We start from the raw sequence: 21463 nt of genomic DNA, 5'->3' as shown, positions 1-21463 counted from the left end.
CCACCACCAGCCACATGCACTGAGCGCCCCTTTATTACCCCCCATCCAGCAGCGTTGGACTCCTTTGGTCTTCAGAACTGCAGCAGTTCGTCGCGGCGTAGATTCCACTCAATGATGGAATGATTCTGCAGGAATATCGGCCCCTGCGGACAGGAAGCTTCTTGTAGTTGCTGCAGATCAGATGGCTGACATCTTCTGACTGGCTGACAGGAAGGGGTCAGCGATTCATGCTGCTTGCGCCAAATTCTGACCTCCCATCAGCAAAAGAAATCTGGCTCCATCTGACCAGGAGATGTTTTTCTGCTGCTCAATGATACAAGTTTTGTGCTCTTTTGCCCGCTGGAGTTTTTCTGTTCCTCTTAGACACAATGGCGCTGGAACTGGTCGCCCGCTGTTATACCATCCGTGTGGAGGAACGGCGAGTTGTGCGTTCGGACACGTTAGTTGGAGCTCCAGCGTTGGATTCAGCTGACTGTGCAGCCTGTTGGTCAGAACGATTCCTGACATCCTCCTCCGACCCCTTTCACTGATGAGTTGTTTCCATCCATAGGATCCCCTCTCGCTGGATGCTTTCTTCGATCGCGCCATTCTCTGTATACTCTCCACACCATTACATGAGAAACCCCCCATGGTTGGCAGTGAGACCCCGGCTAGTCTAACACTGATGACCAAAAAAAACCTTGAAAAACTGCATCCATATGCTGTCCTTGGTCAGATTAGAAGCTAGATCTCCAGCACTGCAAGCCAGCAGCACTAACAGCTGAGCCACCGCTCAGGAGAAGAAGGAGAAAAATAAACACAAAGAGAATATAAAAACCCCATTCAGATACAGTCAGAGGGGAACTTCCCGTTTCACAAATGCGCATGTGTGGTTGATTGCTCGTCTGAGCGACAGCATATGGGATGAAGCAAATCCCCACAGAATGGGACGAGGCTTTGGGATGTGACTGCTCTTCTCTGCGATCAGAAGGTGGAAGGAAGGCATAGTTGGTAGGCTGCTGTATCGCTGCTCCCCCCCAAGGGCCAAGAGCGTAGACTCTGCCCTATGGCTGTTTGAGGCTGTCCCTGCTGGCACGCATTCTAAAGGGGACATCAATGGCCTCCCCTGAAAGAACCCGTTCTGTAGCTTTGGTTGGGACTACAGCTGGTGTGCAGCCTATACGTAAGCGGGAAATGGAGGACCGCTTCTTCTGGATAATACGAACCGTAGGTTGGGCGGCTGCGCTGAGATACTGATTACTACCGTCCTACGGACTTTGTGCACCAATTCCAAGTGCTGAGGATTTTATGGTCACAAATGACCTTAATGACCTTGCTCTGTTTATTGTTCCTGAGACGAGAGACTTGTTGTTTTTCGTATATTTTGGGGGATTGGTCCACGTTAAACTGTTATTAATAACCTTCATCCATAAAGCCCTCCACAGCGCCCCCTATATCGCCTCCCTTATCTCAATCCATCACCCAGCCCGGGCTCTCCGCTCTGCTAACGAAACTAGACTGAGCGCCCCTTTAATTTGAACTTCTCATTCCCGCCTCCAAGACTTCTCCAGAGCAGCAGCGGTCCTCTGGAACGCACTACCAAAGGCTACCCGAGCAATCCAGGACTCGCAGAACTTCAGGCGTGCTCTAAAAACGCACCTCTTCAGGGAGGCATACCGCATTCTCTAAACAAACCTCTCTGTACTCCGCCTGATAACATGCTCCCTGACCTACTGACTGCAATCCCTGCTAGCCATCATAAACCGCTCCTGCAGTCATAACGTTTCTGCCCTCACACAGCAAAATGTCTGACCGTTGTCTATGTGTACAGCATCCCTCACTCTCCACCTCACCATACCGTGCACATCTCCACCTCACCATACCGTGCACATCTCCCCCCCCCCCGCCATACTGCGTACATCTCCAGCCCCTTTACCTTCTGTATCACCCCATTACTTGTAGTATGTAAGCTCGTTGGAGCAGGACCCTCACCCCTATTGTTTCCATCAGCTGATTACTATGTAACCGTGGTTCTGTAATGTTTGTACTTTTGTCTTTCTGTATCCCCCCCGTCTATGTAAGCGCTGCGGAATATGATGGCGCTATACAAATAAAGTTTATTATTATCATACAATGTCCGACTAAATGAGCTTTCCTCAGCAGTTCCTCTCTATCCAGGGTGTTCTATAATGAGACCAAACACCATCCTGTACCCCGACCTTAAGTGGCCCAAGCCGGGACATGAGAGCCTAATATCCCTCCTGCATGAAAGGTGGGGAACTAAATACTATGGCTCCCATCTGTAATTATAGGCACATGCAAACAGAACTAAGTGAGTCTGTGGCTCCCTCCACATCAGGAGTGCAGACTCCATCCCAGCCAGGGAACTGCTACACTTTCTCTCAGGTCCTCCACATCTTCAACATTTGAAAAGATCAGCAGACTAGTGCTCCAATCTAGAGGATTCCTTCAAGAAGGTGACTATGAGATAATATATAAGTGTGTAGAGATGCAAAAGGTGGGACTTACCTGGTGTGGGGCACCCGTCCGATGACAGGCGTCCACACTGGCAGTCCAAAGAGGCTTTGTGAATATATCTAGAAGAGCAGAATCCCCAATCTTTGGGGAGAGCATCTGGGGAGCCTGCCGCTGGAGGGACCTCGCAGTCAAGAACACACTATGCATTACAAGCAGCTTAGACTACCAGATTTGTACTTGAAGGAGCAAGAAAGATGAGCTCCGAAACGCGTTGCACTCCATTGGTCTTTCCTTTACCATTGCCTGTGTCTACATATGTTTGTTTGCTTCCAGTAAACCTGTTGGAATTGAAGTCTCCCAGGACTCTCTTGGGCTCACTAAGGACGTACCCGGATCTAGAGGAGTCCTGTGTGTCCACAGGGCTCCTCTACGAAGGAAGTTATTCCAACCAATAGACCTATATTTCTTGCAATATCCAAATTGCAAAGGAGCGTGGGGTTCTTTTCTGCCTTGTTAACTGCTATCTTCAACATTGTCTTTGGACATAGTTGAGCCTAGTACAACAAGGTAACAGTGCTAATGACTGAGCCACCACACCTCTTAATCCTTCTTCCTTCTCCAGAGGAAGAAAAGGAGAAATAAAGAAAGAACAAACACAATAAGAACATATCTTGTCCATATTCAGATGTGAACCTAGAACCCCAGCGCTACACGACAACCGTGAGTCACATTCATTTAAGAGTCCTCCTCCTCCTCTTCCCTCCCTCACCACAACACCTTCATCTCTTCTATCATCTGATTGGTAGGATCCCAAGCAGCGGACCCCCTATCATCAATGGCTTATTCCTGGATACCCCTTTAAGAGTTGTTTTTCACTCCACGAATACAAGAATTGATTCCTTTAAGCGTATATCTCTATATCTCATATATCAATGCCGAGGAGTATTCAAGAGTCAATCTATGGAATATTTAGTCTTGATGTCATTCTCTCGTGTAATAATCTGGACTTTTACCTCAGATCTATTACGGTCTGTTGTATGGAGCGGAATAATATATGACTTATTGATAGTCATAAATCTGGATCCTGTCGCTGCAGCGCGTCATTATTCTTTACCATCTTTATCTGAGAAAACGGCTGGTAGAGGCGTAAAATCAGGTCCAGCAGGTAGGAAGTCACAGGAGATGGAAAGTATGGCAGCCGGGGATGAAATCTGATAAACATTTAGTCATAAACACACAATGTCAAAACCAATCCCTCCCCGAGAAGTTGTCGGAAGGCAATTAAACTTTCTCTGTGTGATATGTAAGTAATTACCATATCAGAGCAAAAGCATCATTTATTGTGGAGAACTGACCTCTTGTAGGGAGGCTCTAGTACCCCGTTGTACCCCCTCTAGCTTGGATACAAGATGTGATACTGTTGGGCATGGAGGCTCTAGTACCCTGTTGTACCACCTCTAGCTTGGATACAAGATGGGATACAGGTGGGCATGGAGGCTCTAGTACCCTGTTGTACTGCCTCTAGCTTGGACACAAGATGTGATATGGGGGGAGGCATGGAGGCTCTAGTACCCTGTTGTACCATCTCTAGCTTGGATACGAGATGTGATACAGGTGGGCATGGAGGCTCTAGTACCCTGTTGTACCATCTCTAGCTTCGATACAAGATGTGATACAGGCGGGCTTGGAGGCTCTAGTACCCTGTTGTACCATCTCTAGCTTGGATGCAAGATGTGATACGGAGGGCATGGAGGCTCTAGTACCCTGTTGGACCGCCTGTAGCTTGGATACAAGATGTGACACGGGCAGCATGGAGGCTCTAGTACTCTGTTGTACTGCCTCTAGCTTGGATACAAGATGTGATCCAGGTGGGCATGGAGGCTCTAGTACCCTGTTGTACTGCCTCTAGCTTGGACACAAGATGTGATATGGGGGGAGGCATGGAGGCTCTAGTACCCTGTTGTACCGCCTCTAGCTTGGATACAAAATTTGATATGGCTAGACATGGAGGCTCTAGTACCCTGTTGGGTCACCTCTAGCTTGGATACAAGATGTGATATGGGCAGATGTAAAGGCTCTAGTACCCTGTTGTACTGCCTCTAGCTAGGATACAAGATACGATACAGGCCGGTGTGGAGGCTCTAGTATCCTGTTGTACCGCCTCTAGCTAGGATACAAGATGTGATACGGGGGGGAGGCATGGAGGCTCTAGTACTCTTTTGGGTCACCTCTAGTTTGGATACAAGAGGTTATACGGGTGGGCATGGAGGCATACAGGTTCTGTATGGTATCTTGTGGCATATACCTCCACATTTGTTGTAACTGCACCTCTAGATCATGCAAACTCGTAGGCTGTGGAAGTTGGCATCCCAGATGGTCCCCTACATGTTCTATTGGGAATAAATCTAGTGACCGGGTAGGTCACAGAAGTGTGACAATGTTGTGGGGGCTTCCTGGGACCCCCTTGTGTGTGCAGCCAAGCATTATCCTGCTGGAAGCCGCCATGAGAGGAACACATGTGGCTGCAGGATGTCCTGAACGTATCGCTGGGCTGTCATTGTCCCTCGTGCCTCTCTGCTGAACCTATCCAACATGTCACTCCATGCAATACTGGCTTTAGCCAGCATATAGCGCCATTGTATAACGGCAGAAAAAGAGTAATTCCCCTAGGAAAACCAGGATACAAATTGGATTGGGAAGGGTTAATACTGCCCAGGCCCACGGGTTGTCTAAAATTGGCCCTGGGGAATTTTTTTCTATTGATGACCTATTCTCAGGAAAGGTCATTAATAGATGATTAGCAGGGGTCAGGCGCTCAGGATTCCTGATGATCAGCTGATTCCTGGCACTGCTGTCAGTATGGACATTGCAGGGAGGAGATCACACTGTTCATAGTGCAACGACTTGGATTAGTATTACAGGTGCAACTCCCATTGAATTTAATGCAATAGCAACCTAGACTGTGCACTATGGACTTAGCTGTCTGGTTCCTGCGCTGTCCCTACTGATGGAAGGGGGTTATGGTTTATTGCTGTTTAATGATAGTATGATGTTGTTTTCTTTGTAGCGGTATTGTCTCTTTCAGAGAGGGCAGGAACAGAGCTGAGCCCGGAGAAGATACAGGAAGTAGTTGAGAGAGGTGCTTGGCACAGGATAGAGGTTGAAGCGGGAGTCTCTCCAGATGTGCTGCAGTGTTGCAGGTACAGTCCTGAGGATGGTTCCCTCCTAGAGAAGAAGAAGCCATTGGAAAGCTTGCAGAGTCCAGACAGCAGCTAAGGCCTGGACAGAGGAAGGGAGTCGCTCCTGGTTTGTGTACAGGGCTTTAGCAATACATTTCCTCTGGGAAGCAGGGAAAGGAGTGCTTAATTGTGTAGTCAGTGCCAAGTGGCTCCTCTGTTCCTTTCCCTCTGATGACGCTGAACAAGCACCAGCGGGCATGGAAGAGAATCATCCCCGGTCATCCGGGTGTAGAGCTGTTCCAGGCATCTCACACTAACAGACCCGAAGACGGTTTAGTAAAACAATTATCATTTATTGCTTATCCCGGTCAGCCGGCCAAGACATTACGTGCAATTGGTCCAATTGGCGTGCCAGACTGATCGTGGTGCGCTGTCCGAACCGTCTCTGGAGACTTGAGTAACTCCTCCAATGCTGCCCCTCTCTCTGCAAGCAATATGGAGACGTCCTCCATGTCATCACAGCCATGTTTCAGGTTTTCTGTGTGCACCGTGACCTCCGAGACCAGCGCATGCGCAGTTGAAAGTGATCTATCTACCCACAGCAGGGACAGATGTACTGTGCATCTGCCAGTCTCGGAGGTCACAGCGCACACGTAAGACTTGGACCGCGGCTGCGGTGAAATGGAGACCGTCTCCACATCGCTTGCGGAGAGCGGCATTGTTGGGGAAGTTACTCGATGTTGTTTGTTCAGCAATAGCAACTCCAGCAAGGGCCATAACATAGGCTCAGGGGGCTGTGGGTGGAGGCCCACATGACGGGGTTAGCAGGGAGTGGTAGAAAAGGGTTAACAGTTATGAGGAAGGGAGAAGGTAGGAGAGGGATAGGAGGAGCTATAAAAGTGCGCAGAAATTGTGGGTGGGGAGTGAAAGCTGATAAGGAAACAAGCTGGAAGATAAGGAAGTCCCCCCTTCCCCTGCCTATTAATGTTGTTATTAAATGGGGGGGATTAAATGATAAGTTTATGCTTTTTGGGGGGGCAAGGATTGGGGTTGGGAATGTTAATTGTTGTCGCAGCGGTAGGCATATGGAGGGGTCCTTGGAGTCGGTTACAAAATTGATCGAGGGGTGGAGGCAGGGTTTGAATAGCCACCTCCCCCCCCCTTTCATTGGATGGTGTGTGTTGGTGTCTGGTGCTTCTTGCTTCTCACAGGAGGGCGTCTTTGTAGAGATGTTGGTGTGTCTAGCCTTGTAAAGCCTAGTGGTGTCTTCAAGTCAGTTGGAGTGCGGCTGGAAGCAATTGGGATATTTCCCTTTAAATGGTGAAGCATCAGATTTTGGGTCTCCAATGACCTCCCCTCTTTGGTGAAGGGTTAAATTAATTTAGCGATTTTGGTTAAAGCATTCATATATGTTAAATTGTTTGTAATAAAATGGCTGCTGTGGCCAAATTATCCAAAAGTTAAGAAGCGTTTGTCATCATTGGAAAAGTAGTGGGTGCGGGGATGGTAAATGGGAGCTTGTGAAGGTCATGGGGGGTCTACAGCAGGTAACGACTCTGGTATACCCAAGTCATACGCCTCATGTCTGTCAGGTTAACATCAATCCGGAAAACTGGACAAAGCCTCGAACTTGTTTCCTGCAGTCCCTTACACTGACGGCGGTGTTGGGAATCAGCGGAACGACAGGGATCCTGAGCGATGGATCCCTACTGATCATCCATCGATGACCTTTCCTGAGGATAGCTCAACAAGAGAAAAAATCCCTAACATCTCAGACAACCTCTTAAAGGTCCGGGAGATTTCTTAGTGTCCCACCCCAGTCTAGCCAGTGCCAAACCAACTGCGGCTTGGAGACTCCACTTCGTAATCATGGCACCTATAGGGCCGTAATGCCCCCTGTGCATCTGCGATACATCAGCTAAACACAATCTATGGAGAAAGAGCGCTCAGGATTCTCCCCTGATCGACGGTTCTGCGCGTCGTTTGCCACAATTTCCAGGTTAAGACATCTGAAGATGGAAAGCACGGAATAATGCTTCATTTTAATTTAACTTGTTTGTTTACCCCTCAGTTACCATAAAGCTTCTGGTTATGAGCCGAGTTAATGATAAGTGATTACCAGGGAACCATTCAAGTCGAAAAAGTATTCCCACTTGTTTTCGCCTGTGCGCCAGACACATTAGCTAATAGAAGCTGTAGAGTGCTTAAAGCCCAGACAATATGGCACCGCACCGTTACGAAGCTGCGATCGCGGATCAGCACGACAGGCTTATGCTAAAAGAAGTTTAAAGTCCATCAGACCGCGACTTTTATACTATGTAACAGCAGATTTAGTGTATAACGGCGGATATACGGGAAGAATATACCGGTACGTACGGATTATAATCACTAAAATGTGCTGCGCCATTGCTCGGTATTCGATAGGGAGAGTAAGCATAACGCTAGTTGTGCCAGAGGTATATAAGGGATAAGAATTGACACTGCTATTTTATGGGTATGTATGTCTCTTTAACTGTTTTTTGTTTTGGGTGAGTCTGATGGGACTGGAATAGGAAGTAGCTCACCTCCTCCCCCTCCAAGCGCAATGCACAGAAAAGGCTCTCAACACTCTCCCATAGGAGTCTATAGGTGATGGTCACAGCTCACCTCCTCCACCTCCAAGCACAATGCACAGAGAAGGCCCACAACACTCTCCCATAGGAGTCTGAAGGTGATGGCTACAGCTCCCCTCCTATAGCAGTCCTGCACATCACTATGCTGTTTACTGTGGGCTAGCTGTACCCACCCACAGTGACTTGTGGATTGACTGGGGTGGAGGTCGTTCCGCTATCTCTGGCTGTCCTATTGAAGATTAATGGAGCAGTACTGCGCATGCGCTTCACTCAAACTCCTCCTCACCGCGCAGGTGCAGTGAGCCCAAAGTGAGGAGGAGTGGGGACATGGGGTAAAAGTCGATTGTAGTACAACCCCTTTAAGTGCTCGGCTGTTATCCCCCCGTGGTCTACGAACTTCATGGAAGCTCCATAGAGCCTGTAAACTGCAACAAGCAGGGAAGAAAGTAGCCAAATCAGCACAGAGCTCGGCCAAGTACTTCTGCCTGTTCATTATAGCAATCGGTTAAGGTCTCAGCAGCCGGACTCCACCAATCAATACGTCTGACACGTCACTATGGCACACAGGGGCACCCCTACCATGAGACCACCTGAGCCTGCCACCTCAGGTATGGGGCAGCGGCGGGTTACCACCCAAGCCAGTATTTATTTTTTACCGGCCCTATTAATGGCTGGTAAAAAAATTACTGCCATCTGCGAGCCGGCCGGGCAGCGAGCCCACAGGCATCGCACTCTGTTAACCGGAGGCTCTAGTCGGGCAGCCGCCGTGCTGCCATTATTCTGTGGCCCTGAGAGAGAGAAATGCTCTTTGTAGACAGTGGACTAATTTGAAGCTCTTTACCCTGAAATATCTCTTATATTATCTTCTCCAATCTTATTTCTGTATTTGTGGACTTTTTTATCGTTTTTCCAGTAGAGGGTCGGTTGGTTCTATAAATATGGGGGGGGGGGGGGTCACTTAAGAAGGCTGGACACCAGTGTCTGGGATAGAAAGCTCTCAACATTTTGAACAAGGGCTGCCCACAAAAAAATTGCAACTTTTCAATCAACACCTGTACTGAGCCCAACTCTTTTTTGAAAAGTAAATGGAGCTTTCTCAGGAGGGGGGCGTGGGTGGGACTTGTCAGGAGGGGCGGGGCCACGGGTATCAACAAATCTATAAATATTTCACCCCACCAACTGGCATAAATTATGCCAGAAGTGTTTGCCTGAGGGGGACATAGAGCAGTGATTCCCAGCTCCGGCCCATAAGGCACCCCAACAGGTTATGTTTTCAGGATTTCCTCTATATTGCACAGGTGATATAATTATTGTAAATGCCTCAGACTTTGCCATAGGGGTTCTTTCCATAGGATATCCTGAAAACATGACCTGTTGGGGTGCCTTGAGGACCGGAGCTGGGAAACATTAACATAGAGGAATGCCTGGTAAAGGTGCAGAGAGGTCCCAGGGATGCGCTGAATGTTAGGCAATTGCTAGGTGGATTCACAACTGGCTCAGTGGTCATAAATGGCTGCACATCCAAGTGGAAGAATGAATCAAGTGGGGACCACAAGGCTCTGTCCTGGGCCCAGTGTTGGTCAACATTGTTATAAATGATCTGGAGGAGGAAATTGATGGGAAACTGATCCTGTATATAGTGATATGGATCATACTGGTATAACCTGGGGATCTCCTGTATATAATTATATATGTACAGCTAGTATAAGTTATACATCTCCTGTATATAGTGATATGGAGCATACTGGTATAACCTGGGAATCTCCTGTATATAATGTGAGGGATTAGCGTTTCGGATCAGTAGCAACCTGGGCATAAGCAGTCAGAGACAGTGACACATAGGATAAAGTCTTTAGTCCAGGCTTTGCCTGGGTTTATTTCCAAGCAAACAAAGCAAAATACAGGCCTTTACTTCAGGCCAACATAAAGTAAATCCTGCTCGTCTGAGCACTTACTAAACAAGGAGCATCCCTGTCTACACACGGGTAACCAAATGGTATCTGCGCATAGCCAGCCAGGCTCTTAGACCTGCAAAGGTCTCAGCTCTCCCTCTTAGGAGCTGTAGGCCCAGGCTTTATAAGGCCTGGTACCAGCCTCACCTGGTACGTGGGAGTGGCCATCCCACCCTTCGCTTTGACCACTCCAGGAAAAGCCGGCCCGGACTATGCGGCTTGGAGCCACTTACACACTACAACGTGTCAGTAACTTAATTGCCGGCTTCCTCCACCGAGCCCAGGCTACTCGGTGGCACGTATCTGCCCAAGTGCTCCCTAAAGCCGCATAGGAGAGCATCCTAGGCGAAATGTAACGGCCCTCCAGCACTTTGCCGGTCACTGTCTCACATACCCTCCCCCTCTGTTCGAGCCTGTGGGGTCGGACACCTTTAGCCGCCATGCAATGCGTCCTTGACAAGGCATCGGCATTGCCCTGTAGCTTTCCTGCCCTGTGTTCAACAGAGAAACTAAAGTTTTGAAGTGTCAGGAACCACCTAGTGACTCTGGCGTTTCTCTCTTTTGCCTGTGACATCCAGGTTAAGGGGGAGTGGTCTGTGATCAGCCTGAAGTGCCGACCTAGAAGGTAGTATTTTAGGGATTCAAGGGCCCATTTGATGGCTAGGCACTCCCGTTCAACAATACTGTAATTTTTCTCGGGTGGCGTGAGCTTCCTGCTTAGATAAATCACGGGATGTTCCTCTCCCTCTACTTCTTGGACAGGACTGCTCCCAGTCCCACATCGGATGCGTCTGTTTGAACGACAAATTATCTTTAAAAATTGGGTGTAACCAACACTGGATGTCTACAGAGGGCCCATTTTAACTCTTGGAATGCCTTTTCTGCGCCAGGGTTCCACTTGACCATGACTGACTTACTGTTCTTGGTCAAGTCCGTTAGGGGTGCTGCTATGCTAGCAAAGTTGCGCACGAACCGCCTATAGTACCCTACAATGCCTAAAAAAGGCTCTCACCTGCTTTTTAGTTGTGGGTTGTGGCCAGTCCTGAACGGCTTCAACTTTATTGATCTGGGGTTTTATAATACCTCTACCTATTATATACCCCAGGTATCGTGCTTCTTCGAGGCCTATGGCGCACTTCTTTGGGTTTGCTGTGAGCCCTGCTTTTCTAAGGGAGTTCAGTACTGCCTGTACCTTGGGTAGATGGCTGTCCCAGTCTTCGCTAAAGATGATGATATCATCTAAATATGCCGGCGCATATTGACGATGGGGTTTGAGTATGATATCCATCAATCTTTGGAAGGTTGCTGGGGCTCCATGCAAACCGAAGGGTAGGCAGATGTACTGAAACAACCCTTCTGGTGTGGCAAACGCAGTCTTTTCTTTCGCGCTCTCTGTAAGGGGAACCTGCCAGTATCCTTTAGTAAGGTCGAGAGTGGAAAAGTACCTGGCATGACCCAGTCTCTCAATTAACTCGTCCACTCTCGGCATCGGGTATGCGTCAAATTTTGACACGTCATTTAGCTTCCAGAAGTCGTTACAGAAGCGCAGAGAGCCATCAAGTTTTGGTATCAACAAGATAGGGCTGGACCATTCGCTTTTCGACTCCTCAATTACTCCGAGGTCTAGCATTTTCTTGACCTCCTCTGAGATGGCTCATCTGCGGGCTTCTGGAACCCTGTACGGTTTCAACTGAACCTTTACCCCTGGTTCAGTTATAATGTCGTGTTTTATGACACCAGTACGCCCTGGTATATCAGAGAACACATCTGAATTATGATGTATAAATTCCCTAGACTCTTGCTGTTGGGATTTGGACAGGGACCCTGATACACACACCTCTGGGACCCCACCATGGGGGGTGCTCACTGCAGTCAGGGCTTCTCTGTCCTTCCATGGCTTAATTAGGTTTACATGGTACAACTGTTCTGGCTTCCGCCTACCCGGCTGGTACACCTTATAGTTTACCTCTCCGACTTTCTCGATTATTTCATAGGGCCCTTGCCATTTCGCTAGGAATTTACTTTCTAGGGTGGGCACCAACACTAGTACCCGATCCCCAGGGTTGAAGGTTCTCACCTTGGCGGACCGGTTATATACCCGGCTTTGGGCTTCTTGAGCCTGCTGTAAATGTTCTCTAACAATGGGCATGACCGCCGCAATTCGATCTTGCATGAGGGAGATGTGTTCAATAACACTCCTGTAGGGGGTGGACTCGTGCTCCCAGGTTTCCTTGGCTACATCAAGGAGCCCCCGGGGATGTCTACCATAAACTAATTCAAAGGGAGAGAACCCAGTGGAGAATTGTGGGACTTCACGGATTGAGAACATTAAATATGGCAGCAGACAGTCCCAGTCCTTCCCATCCTTATTGACTACCTTTTTGAGCATGCTTTTTAGGGTCTTATTAAATCTCTCAACCAGACCATCCATCTGTGGGTGGTACACAGATGTCCGTAAGTGCTTAATATTCAGCAGCTTACACAATTCCTTCATGACCTTTGACATAAAGGGGGTTCCTTGGTCCGTCAGGATCTCTTTTGGTATGCCCGTGCGGGAAAACATGTGAAGTAGTTCCTTTGCAATACCCTTGGATGACGTATTGCGTAAAGGAACGGCTTCGGGGTAACGGGTGGCGTAGTCTACAACCACTAATATATGTTGGTGACCCCGGGCAGACTTTACCAAGGGCCCAACTAGGTCCATAGCGATCCGCTCGAACGGTACCTCTATGATGGGCAAGGGCACTAAGGGGTTCCGGTAATGGGGCATAGGAGCTGTTATTTGACACTCCGGGCACGATTCACAGTAACGTTTTACATCACCATGTACCCCAGGCCAGAAAAAACGCTGAAGGATGCGTTCCTTAGTCTTTTCGCTCCCGAGATGATCTCCCAGCACATGCTTGTGCGCCAGGTCTAAGACCATCCTACGATAGGACTGAGGTACCACCAGCTGTTCCACAACCTCCCCACGGACCTTGTCAACCTGATACAACAATTCTTGGTTGACTGCCAGGTGTGGAAACACAGTATCAGCCCCTGGGAATTGAGGCTCCCCATTTATCCCTTTAACATTTTCCTTGGCTTTTACTAAAGTGGGGTCTCGGAGCTGCTCAGTTCCGAAAATTGGCACGTGAGACCTCCAAGTCAGGCATAGCAACTACTTCATCCTGTACCTCCGTCTCAACCGCCAGTACTGTTAAGGGAAAGTTATCCCCATTCTCTTGGGTCACCCCTACTGCTGGAACCGTACCCTCAGGGTCAAACGGTTCTGGACACACATCATACACATTTGCATCATCATGAACCTTATTTGCAGACGACCCACGGTGTCGCCACAAGTCCCAAAATAGGGGAAAGTCTCTCCCGAGGATCACGGTGTGCATTAAGGATTTTACGACGCCCACCTCATGGGTGGCAAGTTCACACGGAGTCTCAAGTCTTACAAGAGCAATAGGATACTCCTTGGTGTACCCATGCACACACACAACCCCCATGCGATGGCCGGTGACGGTTGTGGGATCGACCAAGCTGGAATGCACCAGCGTAACCAAGCTCCCTGAGTCCAGTAGAGCTGTCACCGCAAAGTCATTCACCTTTATGTGACATAATGGTCGATCAGTCTCTGACGCAGTGTCTGCAGAACATACTGGCCGTGCGAACATCGACCTCCGCCGAGCAGAGTCACAGTCCATTGGCTCCACAGTGAGTGGACAGTTGGCGGCAATATGCCCGGGCTCACGACAGCGCCAACACAGTATGGGGCCCCGGTCCCCTTGGGGTTCTACCCGGGACCGGACTGTCTAGTTGGGACTCCTCTTCTGTCTCAAATGATCCCCCTCTGGGCCGCCTCCCTTTGGGACACTTTTGACACCCCTTACATAAGGAACAGTCTTACCAGATGCTCCGGCCGACTTGCTGTTCCCGGGGTTGGAATGTCCAGGAGGCCTGGCTTGCAATAAGTCCTCCGTGGCTTTATACCGCTCGACGAGGTTCACGAGCTGTTCCACATCCTGGGGGCCCCCTTGTCCCACCCAGCGCTGGATTGCGGGGGGCAACGAACGGATAAATTTGTCCAGAACAACTTTTTGCACGATCTCTGCTGGGGTCGACTCCTCCGGTTGCAGCCACTTTCTCACCAGGTGGAACAGGTCGTACATCTGAGAGCGAGCTGGCAGGTGGTCAGCAAAAGTCCAGTTGTGCACCCGCCGAGCCCGCACATGGGTATTCACGCCCAAGCGTGCCAGGATCTCACCCTTGAGTTTAGCATAGTCCTTGGCATCTTGCTCACAGAGGTGAAAATAGGCTTTTTGAGGTTCCCCCATCAGGAAAGGCGCCACTACCTCAGCCCACTGAGGCATCGGTAACTTCTCCCTCTCTGCCACTCTTTCAAAGACAGTGAGATAGGCCTCAACGTCATCTGTGGGCGGCATCTTTTGTAAGGACGCCTGTACCGTGGTACGGGCGGTGGGAAGTGAACCAGACGACCTCTGCACACTTTGCGCCACTGCCAGGACTTGCTCTTGCAGCTGCTGGTTAGCCCGTTGTTGCTCCTGCGAGGCTAAATGGTTGGCTTCCACCAGTAGAGCATTAGTCTCGGCCTGAGCTCTCATGGCCTCCTCATGGACCTTTTGCTGGGTCGCCGTCATTTGTTGCTGCTGAGCCAACGTTTGTTGCTGCTGCACGTTCATTTGCACCAGCTGCTTTATCAGTTCCTCCATCTTGGCAGTGTCTGATTGCTGCGCCGTTGCAGCTTTCACCCAGGACATGGGGGTCACAGCACTCTCCAGTCAATCTCTCTTGGGCGGTTGCCCTTAGCAACGGTTCTCCAGCTGCTGCAGCAAAATGTCCATTAATTGGTGTATGTCTCTTTAAGACCGCTGCCCGCATCCAAACACCATATGTGAGGGATTAGCGTTTAGGATCGGTAGCAACCTGGGCATAAGCAGTCAGAGACAGTGACACATGGGATAAAGTCTTTAGTCCAGGCTTTGCCTGGGTTTATTTCCAAGCAAACAAAGCAAAATACAGGCCTTAAAGGGGTTGTCTCGCGAAAGCAAGAGGGGTTAAGCACTTCTGTATGGCCATATTGATTGGCTGGAATCGGCACACGTGACGGGGCGTAGCTACGCGATGACGCGTAGAAAGGGCGGGGCCAGAACGCCGCTGCTGCCGGACAGACCCGAAGGCAGAAGACCCTTCTGCGCAAGCGCGTCTAATCGGGCGATTAGACGCTGAAGTTAGACGGAGCCATGGAGACGGGGATGCCAGTGCAGGGAAGGTAAGTGAATAACTTCTGTATGGCACATATTTAATGCACGATGTATATTACAAAGTGCATTAATATGGCCATACAGAAGTGTATAACCCCACTTGCTTTCGCGAGACAACCCCTTTAACTTCAGGCCAACATAAAGTAAGTCCTGCTCGTCTGAGCACTTACTAAACATGGAGCATCCCTGTCTACACACTGGTAACCAAATGGTATCTTCGCACAGCCAGCCAGGCTCTTAGACCTGCAAAGATCTCAGCTCTCCCTCTTAGGAGCTGTAGGCCCAGGCTTTATAAGGCCTGGTACCAGCCTCACCTGGTACGTGGGAGTGGCCATCCCACCCTTCGCTTTGACCACTCCAGGAAAAGCCGGCCCGGATTTTGTGGCTTGGAGCCACTTACACACTACAACGTGTCAGTAACTTAATGTTACTGACACCCGACTGCCGGCTTCCTCTACCGAGCCCAGGCTGTTCGGTGGCACATATCTGCCCAAGTGCTCCCTAAAGCCGCATAGGAGAGCATCGTAGGCGAAATGTAACGGCCCTCCAGCACTTTGCTGGTCACTGTCTCACAATAAGAATATATATGTACAGCTGGTATAAGTTATACATCTCCTGTATATAGTAATATGGGGCATGCTGGTATAACCTGAGTATCTCCTGTATATAATTATATATGTGCAGCTAGTATAAGCTATATATCCTGTATATAGTGATATGGAGCATGCTGGTATAACCTGAGTATCTCCTGTATATAATTATATATGTGCAGCTAGTATAAGCTATATATCCTGTATATAGGGATATTGACCACGCTGGTATAACCTGAGTATCTCCTGTATATAATTTTATATGTACAGATGGTTTAAGTTATACATCTCCTGTATATAGGGATATGGAGCAGGCTGATATAACCTGGGTATCTCCAGTAAATAATTATATATGTACAGCTGGTATAGGTTATACATCTCCTGTATATAGTGGTATAGACCATGCTGGTATAGCCTGGGGATCTCCTGCATATAATTATATATGTACAGCTAGTATAAGTTATACATCTCCTGTATATAGTGATCTGGAGCATGCTGGTATAACCTGGGTATCTCCTGTATATAATTATATATGTTCAGCTGGTATAAGTTATACATCTCCTCTATATAGTGACATGGAGCATGCTGGTATAACCTGGGTATCTCCTGCATATAATTATATATGTACAGCTGGTATAAGTTATACATCTCCTGTATATAGTGATATTCACCATGCTGGTATACCCTGGGTATTCCCTGGATAACATTATATATGGAGAGCTGGTATAAGTTAAATATGTCCGTATATAGTGATATGAAGCATGCTGGTATATTATAGGTGTCTCCTGTATATAATTATATATGTACAGCTGGTATAAGTCATACATCTCCTGTATACAGTGATATGGAGCATGCTGGTATAACCTGGGTATTCCCTGTAAATAATTATATATGTACAGCTGGTATAAGTAATATATCTCTGTATATAGTGATATGAAGCATGCTGGTATAACGGGTATCTCCTGTATATATTTATATTTATATATATATATACAGCTGGTATAAGTTATACATCTCCCTGTACATGCTGATATGGAGCATGCTGGTATAACCTGGGTATTCCCTATATATAATTATATATATACAGCTGGTATAGGTTATACATCTCATGTATATAGTGATATGGAGCATGCTGGTATAACTTGGGTATCTCCTGTATATAATTATATATGTACAGCTGGTATAAGTTATACATCTCCTGTATATAGTGATATGGAGCATGCTGGTATAACTTGGGTATCTCCTGTACATAATTATTTATGTACAGTTGGTGTAAGTTATATACCTTCTGTATACAGTGATATGGAGCATGCTGGTAAAACCTGGGTATCTCCTGTATATAATTATATATATATACAGCTAGAATAAGTTATATATTCTGTATATAGTGATATGGAGCATGCTGGTACAACCTGGGTATCTCCTGTATATAATTATATATGTATAGCTGGTATAAGTTATACATCCTGTATATAGTGATATGGAGCATGCTGGTATAACCTGAGTATCTCCTGTAAATAATTATATATGTACAGCTGGTATAAACACTGGTACTAGTAATTATTAGTACAAGTTATAAATCCTGTATATAGTGATATGGAGCATACTGGTGTTACCTGGGTATCTCCTGTATATTTTTTATATATGTACAGCTGGTATAAGTTATACATCCCCTGTATATAGTGATATGGACCATGCTGGTATAACCTGGGTATCTCCTGTATATTTTTTATATATGTACAGCTGGTTTAAGTTATACATCTCCTGTATATAGTGATATGAGGCATGCTGGTATAACCTGGGTATTCCCTGTATATAATTATATATGTACAGCTGGTATAAGTTATACATTTCCTGTATATAGTGATATGGATCATACTGGTATAACCTGGGTATCTCCTGTATATAGGTATATACAGTATGTACAGCTAGTATAAGTTATACATGCTGTATATAGTGATATGGACAATGCCAGCATAACCTAGGGGTTCTCCTGTATATAACTATATATGTACAGCTAGTATAAGTTATACATCTCCTGCATACAGTGATATGGAGCATGCTGGTATAACCTGGGTATTCCCTGTAAATAATTATATATGTACAGCTGGTATAAGTAATATATCTCTGTATATAGTGATATGAAGCATGCTGGTATAACTTGGGTATCTCCTGTACATAATTATTTATGTACAGTTGGTGTAAGTTATATACCTTCTGTATACAGTGATATGGAGCATGCTGGTAAAACCTGGGTATCTCCTGTATATAATTATACATATATACAGCTAGAATAAGTTATATATTCTGTATATAGTGATACGGAGCATGCTGGTATAACCTGGGTATCTCCTGTATATAATTATATATGTATAGCTGGTATAAGTTATACATCCTGTATATAGTGATATGGAGCATGCTGGTATAACCTGAGTATCTCCTGTAAATAATTATATATGTACAGCTGGTATAAACACTGGTACTAGTAATTATTAGTACAAGTTATAAATCCTGTATATAGTGATATGGAGCATACTGGTGTTACCTGGGTATCTCCTGTATATTTTTTATATATGTACAGCTGGTTTAAGTTATACATCTCCTGTATATAGTGATATGAGGCATGCTGGTATAACCTGGGTATTCCCTGTATATAATTATATATGTACAGCTGGTATAAGTTATACATTTCCTGTATATAGTGATATGGATCATACTGGTATAACCTGGGTATCTCCTGTATATAGCTATATACAGTATGTACAGCTAGTATAAGTTATACATGCTGTATATAGTGATATGGACAATGCCAGCATAACCTAGGGGTTCTCCTGTATATAACTATATATGTACAGCTAGTATAAGTTATACATCTCCCTGTATATAGTGATATGGAGCATGCTGTAATAACCTGAGTATCTCCTGCACATAATTATTTATGTGCAGATCATATAAGTTATACATCTTCTGTATACAGTAATATAGAGCATGCTGGTATAACCTGCATATCTCCTGTATATAAGTATGTATGTACAGCTGGTATAAGTTATACATCTCCCTTTATACAATGATATGGAGCATGCTGGTATAACCTGGGTATCTCCTGTGTATAATTATATATGTACAGCTAGTATAAGTTATACATCTCCTGTATATAGTGATATGAGGCATGCTGGTATAACCTGGGTATTCCCTGTATATAATTATATATGTACAGCTGGTATAAGTTATACATTTCCTGTATATAGTGATATGGATCATACTGGTATAACCTGGGTATCTCCTGTATATAGGTATATACAGTATGTACAGTTAGTATAAGTTATACATGCTGTATATAGCGATATGGACAATGCCAGCATAACCTAGGGGTTCTCCTGTATATAACTATATATGTACAGCTAGTATGAGTTATACATCTCCCTTTATATAGTGATATGGAGCATGCTGGTATAACCTGAGTATCTCCTGTACATAATTATTTATGTGCAGATCATATAAGTTATACATCTTCTGTATACAGTAATATAGAGCATGCTGGTATAACCTGCATATCTCCTGTATATAAGTATGTATGTACAGCTGGTATAAGTTATACATCTCCCTTTATACAATGATATGGAGCATGCTGATATAACCTGGGTATCTCCTGTATATAATTATATATGTATAGCTGGTATAAGTTATACATCTCCTGTATATAGTGACATGGAGCATGCTGGTATAACCTGGGAATCTCCTGTATATAATTATATATGTATAGCTGGTATAAGTTATACATCTCCTGTATATAGTGACATGGAGCATGCTGGTATAACCTGGGTATCTCCTGTATATAATTATATATGTATAGCTGGTATAAGTTATACATCTCCTGTATATAGTGACATGGAGCATGCTGGTATAACCTGGGTATCTCCTGTATATAATTATATATGTACAGCTAGTATAAGTTATACATCTCCTGTATATAGTGATATGGAGCATGCTGGTATAACCTGGGTATCTCCTATATATAATTATATATGTACAGCTGGTATAAGTTATACATCTCCCGTATACAGTGATATGGAGCATGCTGGTTTAACCTGGGTATCTCCTGTATATAAATATATATGTACAGCTGCTATAAGATATATGTCTTCTGTATACAGTAATATAGAGCATGCTGGTATAACCTGGGGATCTCCTGTATATAATTATATATGTACAGCTGGTATAAGTTATACATTCTGTATATAGTGATAAGGAGCATGCTGGTATAACCTGGGTATCTCCTGTATATTAGTATATATGTACAGCTGGTATAAATTATACATCTCCCTGGATATAGTGATATGGAGCATGCTGGTATAACCTGGGTATCTCCTGTGTATAAATACATATACACAGCCTGTATAAGATATAAATCTTCTGTATACAGTAATATAGAGCATGCTGGTATAACCTGGGTATCCCCTGTATATAAGTATGTATGTACAGCTGGGACAAGTTATACATCTCCTTGTATATAGTGATATGGAGCATACTGGTATAAACTGGGTATCTCCTGTATATAATTATATATGTACAGCTGGTATAAGTTATACATCTCCTATATATAGTGATATGGAGCATGCTGGTATAACCTGGGTATCTCCTGTATATAATTATATATGTACAGCTAGTATAAGTTATATATACCGTATACAGTGATATGGAGCATACTGGTTTATCCTGGGTATCTCCTGTTTATAATTATATAGGTAGAGCTGGTGTAAGTTATACATCCCCTGTATATAGTGATATGGAGCATATTGCTGATACCTGGGTATCTCTTGTGTATAATTATATATGTACAGCTAGTATAAGTTATATATACCGTATACAGTGATATGGAGCATACTGGTTTATCCTGGGTATCTCCTGTTTATAATTATATAGGTAGAGCTGGTGTAAGTTATACATCTCCTGTATATAGAGATATGGAGCATGCAGGTATAACTTGGGTATCTCCTGCATATAATTATATATGTACAGCTGGTATAAGTTATACATCTCCTGTATATAGTGATATGGAGCATGCTGGTATATCCAGGGTATCCCCTATACATAATTATATATGCACAGCTGGTGTAAGTTATACATCCCATTTATAGTGATATGGAGCATGCTGGTATAACCTGGGTATCCCCTGTACATAATTATATATGTACAGCTGGTGTACATTATACATTTTTTCTATAAAGTAAAATTGACCATGATGGTATAACCTTGGTATCTCTTTTATGTAATTATGTATGTACAGCTGGTATAAGTTATACATCTCCTGTATATAGTGATATGGAGCGTGCTTGTATAACCTGGGTATCTCCTGTACATAATTATATATGTACAGCTGGTATACGTTATGCATCTCCC

Source organism: Eleutherodactylus coqui, chromosome 3, assembly GCF_035609145.1.
Source record: "Eleutherodactylus coqui strain aEleCoq1 chromosome 3, aEleCoq1.hap1, whole genome shotgun sequence".
NCBI classification, from domain to species: Eukaryota; Metazoa; Chordata; class Amphibia; order Anura; family Eleutherodactylidae; genus Eleutherodactylus; species Eleutherodactylus coqui.
Note: the sequence above shows the minus strand (reverse complement) of the source record.